The sequence below is a fragment of the Salvelinus namaycush genome, chromosome 30 (assembly GCF_016432855.1).
Source record: "Salvelinus namaycush isolate Seneca chromosome 30, SaNama_1.0, whole genome shotgun sequence".
Lineage (NCBI taxonomy): Eukaryota > Metazoa > Chordata > Actinopteri > Salmoniformes > Salmonidae > Salvelinus > Salvelinus namaycush.
In genome coordinates, this window is record NC_052336.1 from 30,846,732 (window position 1) to 30,862,036 (window position 15,305).

Genomic DNA, 15,305 nt, shown 5'->3' on the forward strand with positions numbered 1-15,305 from the left:
AGAACGTTCTCTCCATTCCAGAATGTGATTGTTATGTAACAGCACATTTAATCCGCGCTGCCCTCAAACCAAAGCACGCAGCCTGTTATTATTTGTCAATTTTAAATTATTTTCTAACAAGTTTTTTATTTTCTAATAACATTTTGAAATGAGGTGTATTCCGCCTCATTCATTCACATAAAAGTAGTCATTTTTACTTTTGCGGACCAATTAATTTTTTAGACATGTCTGACCCGGACAAAATTCCCCCAACACTTCTCAATTGTTTGTGCAGTTCAAGTCTGCAGACATTTACTCATCTGCCGTCCTGCATACACGTGTTCATATTTTCCACCTGTCGCCTGCATCGCAATCAAAGTTGTTTTCGTTACCAATAATAACTTTGGAAATGTGTGTGTTTCTATCAAAGTGCCTTATTACGTTATAATAGTTTCTGCATGTCGTGTTATGTCGTTTCTACTGTAGCATCATGTTTTTGTGTATATTCCTTATAACCGCGGACACGCGATGTAACATTACTCATGTTACTCACCTTTTATGGTGTTATATTCAATCGTGCTTATGTAGCTAGTTACATTATTCTTTTAGCTCTGTAAAACAATGCTAAATGCGTCAGAAGTATTGGCATGTTATATTTTGACGCTACCCTGGAAAAATTGAAAAATATCTTATACCACTTGGTCGTTTTCTGAGTGCATTCCACAAAGCTGTTTATCATGTCAGCCTTATCCACTGCCCCCATTTTGAGGTAATAGTCAAGCACGCAGTCTGGTTTGATGTTTCTCTGTCTGGTTTGTTTCTCTCTCCCGTCAGGTGGTCCACCTTCCCTGTGGCCGACATGGTTGCTGTATGGACAGTGGAGAGAACATGGACGTCTCGTTTGTCATGCCACTTTACTGCCAGCTGTTGACATTTCTTATTTTGTATAACGGGTCATTTAGGATGGCAGTAGCGTTGTTGATGAAATGCAGTCATAGCAGCAGAACTAGAAAGCAGTCTTGGGAAAAGAGGGTGGCAAAGAAGGGAGTTGCAAACATAGGATCTCTGCTTCAGTATTCTCCTAGGGAGTTCTTCTTTACTGTCACCAGGAATGTATACATTTCACTAATTGTGGTTGTCCCCCCACTCCTGGCTCTCTCTTATCCTGTAGCTCCAAGGCATAGTGATTGGTCTCTACTACGTCTCCCACCAGCTCCTCTGTCAGAAACAACTTGAAGCACTCTGCCTCAGATGGAAATGGCAAGGGGCGTTGCACTCCAGACTGGGACTCATCAAAGCAAACAGCAGGGCCAGGAGGGGTGAAATGGCTGGCAGCCTTCCAGCTACCACAGAACTCCTGTACTTCATCCACTGTCAGTCTGCCGCCATCACCACCAGCATATTCTAATAGAACTGGGACTTTGTCAGTGGACAAGGGGTCCTCTGTCACTGTCAGAATCTGATTCCTGACTTTCAGACTCATTGTCAGATTTTTTTTTTAAATCTCCAGAATTTCTGCATTTGTGAGTTGTCTCCTTTTGAAAGACATTGCTAATGCTAGAGCTTAGCTCACTAGCTACATACATAACAACACTGAATGGCTCAGAGTGGGAGGTTACGTTGACTGCCAGCACGTGCCACTTGTATCAATAAATCACTATCAGAAAATGTTTTGTGTGGTATTATTGATATATTTACTATTTTATTCACGTTTTTCAATTACCGGTGATAAATCATGCATTCCGATTTTTGCATAGATTGTAATGGGCACATAGTATGTGTATAAAATAATGTTTGAAGGTTGTACTGATTATGATGAGCTAAGCTAATTCCAGCTATGTGTGTAGAGCCATGTTTGTTGACATACAATGCATTCTGGGTTTCACTTGATCGTCTGTCGGACCAAAGATGCTATAGCAAAATGAGGTGAGTAAGGGTTCACAAATTTTTTGAGAACTTCAGGATGTGAATGTGGGATGTGAATGATGGTAGACGACACACACCTTCAACATGCGTACTATAAACACCAAACTCATCTGGTCTTATCTTTGGTTTCTGTGAGGAAAAAAAGCCTGGCTGCGTGCTGAAACTAATCGTCGGATTACTTTCGATTTCTAGAAAGTGTTTTACTCAATTATTTTGATCAACAGTGAGCTCACCCATGATGTGATTAATTATACATAGTAATTGCTATTAGCTAATTCATATTGTAGTTTATGTCAGCCGAGAGTTAGAAAATATGACCGCTTGTGTTGCTCAATCTTTCCTCAGTTAGCGCTAGGACAAATGTAGCCTACATTTTTCCGGTTAGGATGATTGTGTTATGCTATATATACACTTTTGTGAATATCTGAACATTGCATCCAAAAATAAACTGCTCACATTCGGGACATAACTTTGTAACGACAGTGTTTGTGTAAATAGTTTCTGAAAAAAGGTGTGGCCAGCTCAAATGCTGATTGTTGCGTCATTCGAAACTGGCCGTTCTAAACGAGCGCTCTAAATGAGTGTTCTAATCACACGGGGTGTGATCGTAGCTTCAGGGACCACTGTAGAACGATCACACCCGTGTGATGGTAGGTAAAAAAAAGGGTTAAAACAGTTACAGAGTTTAATGGCTGTGATAGGAGAAAACTGAGGATGGATCAACAATGTTGTTGACATAATAACATCATAATGTAAGTAACCTAATTTATGTTCCTCTAAATGCCTCCGTCAATCCAGCTATTGTCCAGCTATTGTCAGCAGTAATCATGTGCCTATGAACCTGAGTTATACTGTTAGCACTGAGATGATTTGCCCTTGTAGGAAGCCCACTGTGAGCAGTTCACCCTGCACTAGCAGCTCAAATATAAATATCATTGTCATGTCTACCTCTGATAAGCCTCCCAGAAAAGCAACTAAAACAATCAAGAATCTCAGAAAAGCGCAAAAAATAGCCCACATTAACATACAGGTATGTAACCTAAGAAACAAGATTCATGAAATGGATAACTTACTATCAACAGAAAACATTAATATACTGGCTATCTCTGAAACTCACTGGCTATCTCTACTGGCTATCTCTGATAATTCCTTTGATGAAACAGTGGTAGCAATATATGGTTATAAAATCGACTGAAGAGACAGGAATGCCAATAATGCTGTTGATATTCAGAGTCATATTCCTGTAAAGCTTTGAGAGGAGCTCATGTCAGATGCTGTTGACGTAATATGGCTACAGGTTCATTTGCCTCAACTAAAGCCTATACTTGTGGGAAGTTTCTATAGACCACCAAGTGCTAACAATCAGTATCTGGACAATATTTGAGAAATGTTTGATAATATAATGAATATGATATCAGAGAGGTATATTTTCTGGCTTTCATCAAGCTTTCCACTCAAGAAAAAGCTTCAAACTGTAACCAGTGCCTGCGACTTTGTTCAGGTTATCAGTCAAGCTAACAGGTTTTTACAAACAGAATAGGAACTAAATCATCCACTTGTATTGACCACATCTTTACTAAATGCTGCAGAAATCTGTTCTAAAGCAGTATCCACACCCATCGGAGGCAGTGATAATAATATTATAGCCATATCTAAGAAAAACAAAAAATTTACCTAAAATAATGTATAAGTGATCATTGAAGAGGTTTTGCAATGATTCCTATGTTGAAGATGTGAAACATATTTGTTGGTCTGACATGTGCAATGAGGCACATCCTGAAGCTGCACTTGAAGCAATTATGAAATTACTTCTTCCAGTTACTGACAGGCATGCACCCATAAAGAAACTGACTGTTAAAACTGCCAAATTCCCATGGATAGATGATGAATTGAAAAACTGTATGGCTGAGAGGGATGGCAAATACGTCTGGCAACTGCAGATTGGCAAACACAGTAAATTGAGAAATCACGTAACTAAACAAAAAGAAGAAGAAACTATACTATGGAACAAAGATAAATGATATAAAGAATGATAGTAAAAAGCTCTGGAGTACCTGAAATAAAATTCTAGGCAGAAAAGCTAACTGCATCCCTCGTTAAGGCTGATAGCTCATTCATAACAAAAGCCTTTGATATTGCAAAACACTTTAATAATTTTTTGTTGTTGACAAGATTTGAAAACTTAGGCATAACATGCAAACTATAAATGCTGAGCCTTCATATTCATGTATAACGGACAAAATAATGAAAGACAAGCACTGTCGAATTGAATTCCACAAAGTTAGGGCAGAAGATATGAAAAAATATTGCTTTCTATAAATTAGGACAAACCACATGGAACCGACGACCTGGATGTTAAATTACTGGGTTTGGTAGCGGAATACATTGCGACTCCTCCAGGCCTGGAGGGAGGCAAAGGTCATTCCGTTGCTCAAAAATAGCAAAACACTGTTTAATGGTTCAAACAGCAGACCAATCAGCATGTTACCAGTGGTTTGAAAACATTTTGAAAAAATCATGTTTGACCAAATGAAATGTTGTTTTGCAGAAAACAAATGAACAACAGTCTTTCAGCATGGTTATAGGGAAGGGCACTCAACATGCTCGGCACTGACAAAAATGACTGATGATTGGCTGAAATAAATTGATAATACAAAGATTTTGGGAGCTGGTTTGTTGGACTTCAGTGCAGCCTTTGATATCATTGATCAGAACATATTGCTGAAAAAACAGAGGTGTTATGGATTAACATCCTTTGCCTTATCATGGATGACAGTTACCTAGCCAATAGAAAACAAAGGGTTTTCTTTAATGGAAGCCTCTCTAATGCAAATTAGTTTGAGTGTGGTGTACCGCAGAGCAGCGGGCTTGGACCACTATTGTTTTCTGTGTTTAATAATGACCTTCCACTGACCTTGAATAAAGCCTGTGTTTCCATGTATGCTGATGACTCAACAGTATACACGTCAGCTGCAACGGTAAAATAAATAGAGCTCCAGTATGTTTTAGAATGGAACTAGAACTAGCTATCGGCTGGTGGTAAATATCAAAAAAACTAAAAGCATAGATTTTGGAACAAATCACTCGCTCAACCCAAAACCTCATCTGGATCTATTATTGAATAATGTGGCTATTGTACAAGTTGAAGAGAGTAAACGTCTGGGTGTCACCCTAGATAGCAAGCTATCATAGTCAAAACATATACACTCAATCGGTACTAAAATGGCAAGAGGTCTGTCTATGATAAGGCGTTGCTCTGCTATCTTGATATCTCAGCCAGACAGGTCCTTCAGGCCCTAGTTTTGTCGCACCTGGACTACTGCCCAGTTGTGTGGTCATTTGCTGCAAAGAAGGACATAGGCAAATTGCAGTTGGTCCAAAACAGAGCAGCACATATTGCACTTAGATGTACACTGAGGGCAAATGTCAATGACATAAATGTCAATCTCTCCTGGCTCAAAGTTGAGGAGAGCATCGCTATTGGTCTTAGTGTGAGGTGTTGAAGGTAACGAACTGTCTGTTCAAGCAGTTGGCACACAGTTCGGACACTCATCGGTATCACACAAGACATCAAATCAGAGGTCTCTTCACAGTCCACAGGTCCAGAACAGAGGCTGGGAAACACACAGTATTAAATAAACCTATGACTAAATGGAACTCTGCCACCCCAGGTAACTCAAGCTAGCAATAAAAACAGATTTAAAAAACAGATAAAAGAACACCTTAGGAGACTGTGACACACACATTTTTATGCATTTTTTATTGTGTTCTGCATTGTATTATGTATGTGATACATGGTTGGGATACGTCTGTAATGTTGTCTTGCCTGGCTATTTCAAGATGAATGCACCGGCTTTAGGTCGCTCTGGACGGCAGTGTCTGCTGAATGGCTAAATTGTAATGTAAATGTAGTGCTATGTATGTATATTTATGTATATGTACACTGCTCAAAAAAGTAAAGGGAACACTTAAACAACACAATGTAACTCCAAGTCAATCACACTTCTGTGAAATCAAACTGTCCACTTAGGAAGCAACACTGATTGACAATAAATTTCACATGCTGTTGTGCAAATGGAATAGACAAAAGGTGGAAATTAGCAAGACACCCCCAATAAAGGAGTGGTTCTGCAGGTGGTGACCACAGACCACTTCTCAGTTCCTATGCTTCCTGGCTGATGTTTTGGTCACTTTTGAATGCTGGCAGTGCTTTCACTCTAGTGGTAGTATGAGACGGAGTCTACAACCCACACAAGTGGCTCAGGTAGTGCAGCTCTTCCAGGATGGCACATCATTGCGAGCTGTGGCAAGAAGGTTTGCTGTGTCTGTCAGCGTAGTGTCCAGAGCATGGAGGCGCTACCAGGAGACAGGCCAGTACATCAGGAGACGTGGAGGAGGCCGTAGGAGGGCAACAACCCAGCAGCAGGACCGCTACCTCCGCCTTTGAGCAGGAGGAGCACTACCAGAGCCCTGCAAAATGACCTCCAGCAGGCCACAAATGTGCATGTGTCTGCTCAAACGGTCAGAAACAGACTCCATGAGGGTGGTATGAGGGCCCGACGTCCACAGGTGGGGGTTGTGCTTATAGCCCAACACCGTGCAGGACGTTTGGCATTTGCCAGAGAACACCAAGATTGGCAAATTCGCCACTGGCGCCCTGTGCTCTTCACAGATGAAAGCAGGTTCACACTGAGCACGTGACAGACGTGACAGAGTCTGGAGACGCCGTGGAGAACGTTCTGCTGCCTGCAACATCCTCCAGCATGACCGGTTTGGTGGTGGGTCAGTCATGGTGTGGGGTGGCATTTCTTTGGGGGGCCGCACAGCCCTCCATGTGCTCGCCAGAGGTAGCCTGACTGCCATTAGGTACCGAGATGAGATCCTCAGACCCCTTGTGAGACCATATGCTGGTGCGGTTGGCCCTGGGTTCCTCCTAATGCAAGACAATGCTAGACCTCATGTGGCTGGAGTGTGTCAGCAGTTCCTGCAAGAGGAAGGCGTTGATGCTATGGACTGGCCCGCCCGTTCCCCAGACCTGAATCCAATTGAGCACATCTGGGACATCATGTCTCGCTCCATCCACCAACGCCACGTTGCACCACAGACTGTCCAGGAGTTGGCGGATGCTTTAGTCCATGTCTGGGAGGAGATGCCTCAGGAGACCATCCGCCACCTCATCAGGAGCATGCCCAGGCGTTGTAGGGAGGTCATACAGGCACGTGGAGGCCACACACACTACTGAGCCTCATTTTGACTTGTTTTAAGGACATTACATCAAAGTTGGATCAGCCTATAGTGTGGTTTTCCACTTTAATTTTGAGTGTGACTCCAAATCCAGACCTCCATGGGTTGATAAATTTGATTTCCATTGATAATTTTTGTGTGATTTTGTTGTCAGCACATTCAACTATGTAAAGAAAAAAGTATTTAATAAGAATATTTCATTCATTCAGATCTAGGATGTGTTATTTTAGTGTTCCCTTTATTTTTTTGAGCAGTGTATATTATGTATATTATGTATTAATGTATGTATTATGTATATATTATGCCAGCAGCATACCACCCTGAAGCTAAGCAGGGTTGGTCCTGGTCAATCCCTAGATGGGAGATCAGATGCTGCTGGAAGTGGTGTTGGAGGGCCAGTAGGAGGCACTCTTTCCTCTGGTCTAAAACATATCCCAATGCCCCAGGGCAGTGATTGGGGACACTGCCCTGTGTAGGGTGCTGTCTTTCGGATGGGACGTTAAACAGGTGTCCCGACTCTCTGAGGTCATTAAAGATCCCATGGCACTTGGCACAGTAGGGGTGTTAACCCTGGTATCCTGGCTAAATTTCCAAGCTGTCCTTCATACCATCACGGTCACCTATTCATCCCCAGCTTACAATTGGCTCATTCATCCCCCTCTCCCCTGTAACTATTCCCCAGGTTGTTGCTGTAAATGAGAATGTGTTCTCAGTCAACTTACCTGGTAAAATACATTTTATTTGTTGTGTTGTTTCCTGTTTGGATCCCAGGAAGAGTAACCGTTGCCTCGGCAGCAGCTAATTGAGGATCCTAATAAATACTAATACTGAAACCGAAAGGTACAGAGTACAGACTTCCTGCATTGTTAGCGTGGAGGAAAAGTAATATTTAAATAGAAGTGTGTGGGAGTATGGAAGGTCTACAGAAAACACACACACACACAAGATAGATTAATGAAAGCCTCTCCTATGCTAGCTGCATGGGCTTCTGTTTGAAGAATTCCAACTATTTAAAAATTAATAGATAGGAAGAATTGATAAAACATTAATGAAGGACTTTGTTTGAGACTTCCTGCATTGGCTAGATGGAAAATGATGTTCAGATGACAAAACACTTGTAAGTTGCATTTGTTGGGTGGCATCCGTTGACATGTATTTAAACCGAGCCTTAAGACATAAAAAATAAAACAGTTGACGTCTTTCACATTGTGTGTTTGTATGTGTGTGTGTGCCTACTGTAAATGGGATTTATATGACATTGTTTCCTTCAGGGTTGCGAGTTGATTGTTCTCTCTATTATATGGGGATCCTGAGTGGTGCAGCGGTCTAAGGCACTGCATCGCAGGGCTAGAGGCGTCACTACAGACCCGGGTTTGATCCAGGGCTGTACCACAACTGGCCATGATCGCGAGTCCCATAGTGTGGCGCACAATTGGGTTCGGGGAGGGTCTGGCCGGGGTAGGCTGTCATTGTAAATAAGAATTTGTTCTTAACTTACTTGCCTAGTTAAATAAAGGTTAAAAATATTAAATAGATTTTACAGTATCTCGCCTACTCTGCAAATTCACTTTTTCATTGTCGTGCTGATGTGCTGTTTGTTGCGACTTGGCTACCTGCCAAACTTTTTGTTTTTTACTTTTAATAACTTTAATCAAAACTCTGCATTTAACACATTTACCAACGTCTTAGTACAACGCTCTCCATAAAACTACTAAAGGACAGTGCTAATTTCCAGCATAGGATTCTGACTCCAATTGTTGGCCAGAACATGCTGTAATTGTATGTTTTGTATCCCCCACTACAGACACTGGGGACAAGCCGGACACAGCTATGAGAGGCTACACCGAACACTAACACGCAACCAGGCTGGTGCGTAGCAAGGAACAGAAAGCGATCTGCAACTGATAGCCGACCAAGATATCACCCGGCCCCCTGCGCTTTTCTTTTGCTCTCAACTTCAATGAGAGACAGACAACAACATAGTTGTGCGGGGGGATGGTGGGGGCGTCCGTGGCCATGGTAGAAACTAAGTCCCCGGTGGAGCTGGGAAATGTTTGTTCTCTTGGACTGTCGGCGTGCAGCAGTGAAAACTCATTTGACTCATGTGCTATTAAATGTGTAATATGTTCGTCGTTGTCACAGGGAAAGTCCTGAAGGATAACTTAATTTGTGAAAAATGTATTGAACTTGATGCAGCTAAAGAAAGGATTATTACTCTTCATGAAGAAATCAAATGTTTACCAAGCGCCTTGAACTGAATAAGGATTCTATGAGACTATTGACATCTTCAAATGCTTCATTTCAAAACATCCAAGATGATCATAATGGAACCTTCATGGACCACTCTTAATTTCCGCCACTGCACCCATCTACTAGCTTGAATGCCTGCCATCTTCCCCCACGTCAAGACTTAAGACTTTCGCTTTGGGCCCCTGTACCAGCTGTCTTCTGTGGGGGGCTTGGGTGTTCCCTCCATGGCTGTGGATACCCCTCCAGCTACCTCTCCCTGTTTTAGTCAATCAACTGCCTTGGCACAGCCTGGACCAACGCTGGGCCGTACTCTCTTGATCAGAGCTCTGTCCCTTTAGCGGATGTGGCCTGCACGCAGCCCGCGTCTCAGCAGGCCTCTTCTCAGGTGAGTTCTGTGGCTCTGGCATCGCAATCTGCTTCGAGACATGGCAGAGGCCGGATCATTCCGGTGATTGTGATAGGGAGTTCGATGGTGAGGCATATATCTGTACCACAAAGACTTTGTGTTTTCCTGGGCCAAAATTTCAGGATATCACCAGGTTGCTTCTGGAGGCTGTGAGTCAGTCAACAGGGACTGATACTGTCATGGTTCATGTGGGGTCAAATAAAATTATTAAGGGCAGCTCAGAACAGCTGAAGAAGGATTTTAAAGAACTGTTTGGGTCTCTACTTGACAGCAACAACACCCCATAATATCTGGCCCTCTTCCCTCCCTAAATCGTAGCACTGAACGGTCCAGCAGACTTTTAGCCCTCCATAACTGGCTACAAGACAATTGCAGCTCTATGCGTCTAACATTTATTGTCAATTTTGATACCTTCTGGAAACAAAGCTGGTATTATAAGGATGGGATCTACCCAAATCAATTGGGTTCCTGGATCCTTTCACAGCATTATAAGGCTGTGTTGAGACAATGACTTATCAATAACCCAAGTCCAGCTCATTTAATCCCTACCATTGTGTCGCTGAGTTGTCATAATGCTTCAGCAAATGTACATTATCCGAGGGGCGTTGGAAGACAAATGTAAATAACCTAATTGTATGTACCTCTTAAAGCCTAGAATGCCTCTGCTGATCCTACAGCTATTGTATTCAGTAATCAAATGTCGATGAACCAGAGTAATTCTGTTAGCACTGAGGTAGTGTGCAATAGAAGGAAATACACTGTGTGCAGCTCACCCTGCACTATTTAAAATAACCGGAGTATGTCTACCTCTGCAAGATTCCCAGTAAAGCAAGAAAAATAATATGGCGCAGCTGTCAACATTTTTTGTCCTCAAATGAAACTGGTATATTTTTCTATTTATGCCAGTTCCTTTCAGCCAATTTGTATCTTTAATATATGGCAGGCAAACAAGTTCCCTAACTTCTCCCTTTTCCACTTGCCTCCTCCATTTTTTGTGATAGTGCTGCAGTCAGCTGGTGGTAAACTTGGATTGAGCAGATATTCCCATATATTTTTGATAGCTGCATATGTTACATAACTCCTACGTTTCTATTCATAATATCATTAATAAATATAATACCATTTAAAAAAATATATATCATAAAGAATGTTATTTTATTAATCAGAATATTTGAGTTTAACCATAACATTTGTTGTAATATTTGTTCTATCTTTTCTGGAGGATAAAACTGAAATTGTAACCAGCTTTGTATGGCTTGTTTAAGAAAGGGCGATACTTTAAACGAAATAAAAATTTCAATTAGTCCGAGATGAGAAGTTGTAAGCTGTATAAAGGCAATTATTGAACAAAGGATGAGCGTTTCTTAATAATCTATTGGAGAACCATTTTGGGTTTAAGTATAACTTATGTATGAGTGAAGCTTTTAGTGAGAGGTTTAAAGCTGTAATATGTAATATTATTCGCCCCCCGAACTGATATTCATTATATAAATAGGCACATTTAATTTTGTCTGGCTTAACATTCCAAATACAATGAAATATTGTTTGCTCATATGATTTAAAAAATGAGTCATCTGGAGTAGGCAGCGCCATTAGTAAGTAAACTGTGTTAGGACCAACGAGTTCATCAATGTGATTTTTCCAGAAATAGACTGTCACGCCCTGACCATAGTTTGCTTTGTATGTTTCTATGTTTTGTTTGGTCAGGGTGTGATCTGAGTGGGCATTCTATGTTGTATGTCTAGTTTGTCTGTTTCTGTGTTTGGCCTGATATGGTTCTCAATCAGAGGCAGGTGTTAGTCGTTGTCTCTGATTGGGAACCATATTTAGGTAGCCTGTTTTGTCATTGTGGGTTGTGGGTGATTGTCTATGTTAGTTGCTTGTGTCAGCACATTTCTTATATAGCTTCTTGTTCGTTTATTGTTTTGTATAGTTTGTTCAGTGTTCTCTGTTAATAAATTCATGATGAACACATACAATGCTACATTTTGGTCCTCCGATCCTTCCAACTACTCCTCCTCAGACGAGGAGGACGACGAGCGTGACATAGACAAGTATTTAACTCTCCATGGTTGCAGAATCTTATCTTTCTATTAATTATAGTAAGTTAATTTATATATTTTTTAAATGTGAATACCAAGTATGTCTTACTGCCCATTTTATTGGTAAACTACAAGGTAGTGTATAAACACTTTTTTTTACGATCCAATGCGTAAAATGGTACACTTGTCATAATTAGGTTTTAATCCAGCGAGGTTAGAAAAGTGATCAAGATCTTCAATGAGACTGTGCAGGGATCCAGGTTGAGGACTTAAGAAAAAACTAGAGTCATCGGCATATATTGTTTTTATCCCCTGGATTTTTAAACTTGGGTATTGCTCCATGGGCAGTGTGATGCCTAAGATGATTTTTTACTTGCAGTCATTAGCGGCCGTTAGAATCTATGTTCTTTTTTCCTTCTTTGTCGGAATACAATAGGATATAATGAGGACTACATGAAATATGTCTTGCATGTAATGGACATAAAAAAGGACTGGTCTTGTGATATATTTAGGTTGTTTTCTCTTAATTAAAAAATAATCCAATGAATTGAGCAGGCTGGGATGACATGCTTATTGCCTTGCTAGGACTTTCTAAATATGAGCATGCATTTATAAGATTGCGCTGTAATTTTTTCTATATTATCTATTATTGTTACTATATCTTTTTTCTGACTGTTTTCCATGTTATTTGGTTAGATCTCTTAAGCACCCTCATAGATATTTATGTTATCATGAGACTGCTCATATTTCCCTCTGGCCAACGGCCAAGGGTTTGCCTTAGGACGCAAAGGTGCGTCTTGAGTCAGGGAGATGGCCTGATGGTCTTAGTGACAACAGACCTAGTGTCACGACTTCCGCCGAAGTTGGTCCCTCTCCTTGTTCGGGCGGTGTTCGGCGGTCGACGTCACCGACCTTCTAGCCATCACTGATCCATTTTTCATTTTCTATTGGTTTGGTTTTGTCTTGTCTTCTATCACACCTGGTTCCAATCCCATCAATTACATGTTGTGTATTTAACCCTCTGTTTCCCCTCATGTCCTTGTCGGTGATTGTTTGTTGTATGTATTGGTGCAAGTTATGTTCTGGTGTGCGACGGGTTTTGCACCCTCTTATTTTATTTATGTTGGTTTCCGGAGTTTTTAAAATGTTTTTATTAAACTGCTCCGTTTATACCAAGTTCACTCTCCTGCGCCTAACTTCCCTGCCACCAGCACGCACCTATTACACCTAGATATGGGAGGAGATTTTAGTGGGTGGAATATTAGGACAATTGGAGGTTTACAAAGTTGCAGCTACAGAATGCTTAACAATGCAAATTATTATGGTACAGCAATATGGACAGTTAAGCATCATGGTGCTTTTTAATGGTAAGTTTACAAACATTGGTTGTGGTAAGTATAATTGAAACTTGGGTATCATTATGGTAAGTGTGGAAATAAGTATAGCCAGTTAAAATTGTAATGGCTTAGCAGATCATAAAAAAATATCAATTTTTACATGGCTAAAAGAGAAAGAATATAATATATATTGTTTACAGGAAACGTATTCTACAAATATAGATGAGGTTGGGTGGGAAAAGGACTGGGATGGAGAAATGTATTTTTGTCATGGGCAAAGAAACTCAAAAGGGAGTGATTCAACTAAATAATACAAATTTTGATTTGATTGTCAAACAGATCTGCAAGGAAGATGGATTTTTTAAAATATGCTATTGGACTAAAAACAGATCTGGCTAATTCATCTAAATGGTGATGATCCACACTTCTTCAAAAATATATTTAATAATCTATTGAGCTCACAAGCAACAAATTAATATATTATTATGGTGGGAGATTGATTATAATACGGTTTTAAGTACCTCAATGGATCTTAAAGGAAATCACTCTACAAACTATCACCCTCAAGCACTTAAGGAGATCATGAAGATCGTGGATATATGGAGGTTGAAAAACCCTGACCTAGTGAGATATACATGGAGGAGGCTTAATCAAACTTGTCATCTTGATTATTTCCTAGTCTCATTCTTGCTGGCATAAAAAGTATTAATAGGAGACCGAATGCGATCGGATAACCATCTAATTGGCCTCCATATTACTCTTACAGAATTTCCATGTGGATGGGGATATTGGAAATTTAATCAAAGCCTATTAGATGACAATTTGTTGTCAACTAAGACAAAATAATTAATTATTTACTTTTTTTTTGCACAACATAGGTGCAGCAGATCCCCTTATTGTATGAAACACTTTTAAATCTACTTTTAGAGGCCATTCAATACAATACTCATCATTAAAACTAAAGCAGTTTAGGTCAAAAGAGATTAGACTAATAAAGCAAATAGAGGAAGTAACAGCGCAGGTAGACCAATATCATTAGGATCAAGAATATTAAAGGTAGCTTAAATAGCTTATATAGAAATATATAATATACCTCTCTCTCGCTTAGAGAAGTGCTTCCATAAGCCAGTTATTGTGTTAGTTCTGCCGTTAACTTTAATCAGTTTATCCCAGCCCGCCACACAATAATAGAGACAACCCTGTTGACAATACCTAATCCATTTGCCGGTGTGTTTATTATTGTCGATCAACAGTAACAAGCCACAGGGGTCTGACAACTTCGATGGAAAACTACTGAGGATAATGGCGGACGATATTGCCACTCCTATTTGCCATATCTTCAATTTTAGCCTACTAAAAAGTATGTGCCCTCAGCCCTAGCAAAAGTTATTCCCCTACCAAAGAATAGTAAAGCCCCCTTAACTGGCTCAAAGAGCCAACCACTCAGCCTGTTACCAACCCTTAGTGAACTTTTGAAAACAATTGTGTTTGATCAGATAAAATACTATTTTCCAGTAAACAAAATGACAACTGACTGTAAGCAAGCTTATAGGGAAGGACATTCAACAAGCACTGCACTTACACAAATTACTGATGATTGGCTGAGAGAAATTGATGATAACAACATTGTGGGGGCTGTTTTGTTAGACATCAGTGCGTTCTTTTGGCATTATTGATCATTGTCTGTTGCTGGAAAAATGTTTGTGTTATGGCCTTACACCCCGTGCTTTATTGTGGATAAAGACTTACCTGTCTAACAGAAGACAGAGGGTGTTCTTTAATGGAAGCCTCTCCAACAAAATCAAGGTAGAATCAGGAATTCTCCAGGGCAGCTGTCTAGGCCCCTTACATTTTTCACAAAAGACAGTAAAGCCAGCTATTTGTGTATGCTGATGACTCAACACTATACACGTCAGCTACCACAGTGACTGAAATGACAGCAACATTTAACAAAGAGCTGCAGTTAGTTTCAGAATGGGTGGCAAGGAATAAGTTGGTCCTAAATGTTTCAAAAATTTAAAGCATAGTATTTGGGACAAATCATTCAATAAAACCCTAAACTACAACTAAATCTTGTAGTGAATAATGTGGAAATTGAGGAAATTGAGGAGACTAATGCTG

At 40.4% G+C, this 15,305-nt stretch overlaps 1 protein-coding gene across 1 annotated transcript in view; it reads right to left on the bottom strand.

Annotated features, from left to right (window-relative positions):
- The window catches only part of LOC120025009 (protein kinase C-binding protein NELL1-like), a 456,735-nt gene that overhangs the window by 385,502 nt on the left and 55,928 nt on the right, over positions 1–15,305 (bottom strand). The gene's annotated exons all lie outside the window — the stretch shown is intronic.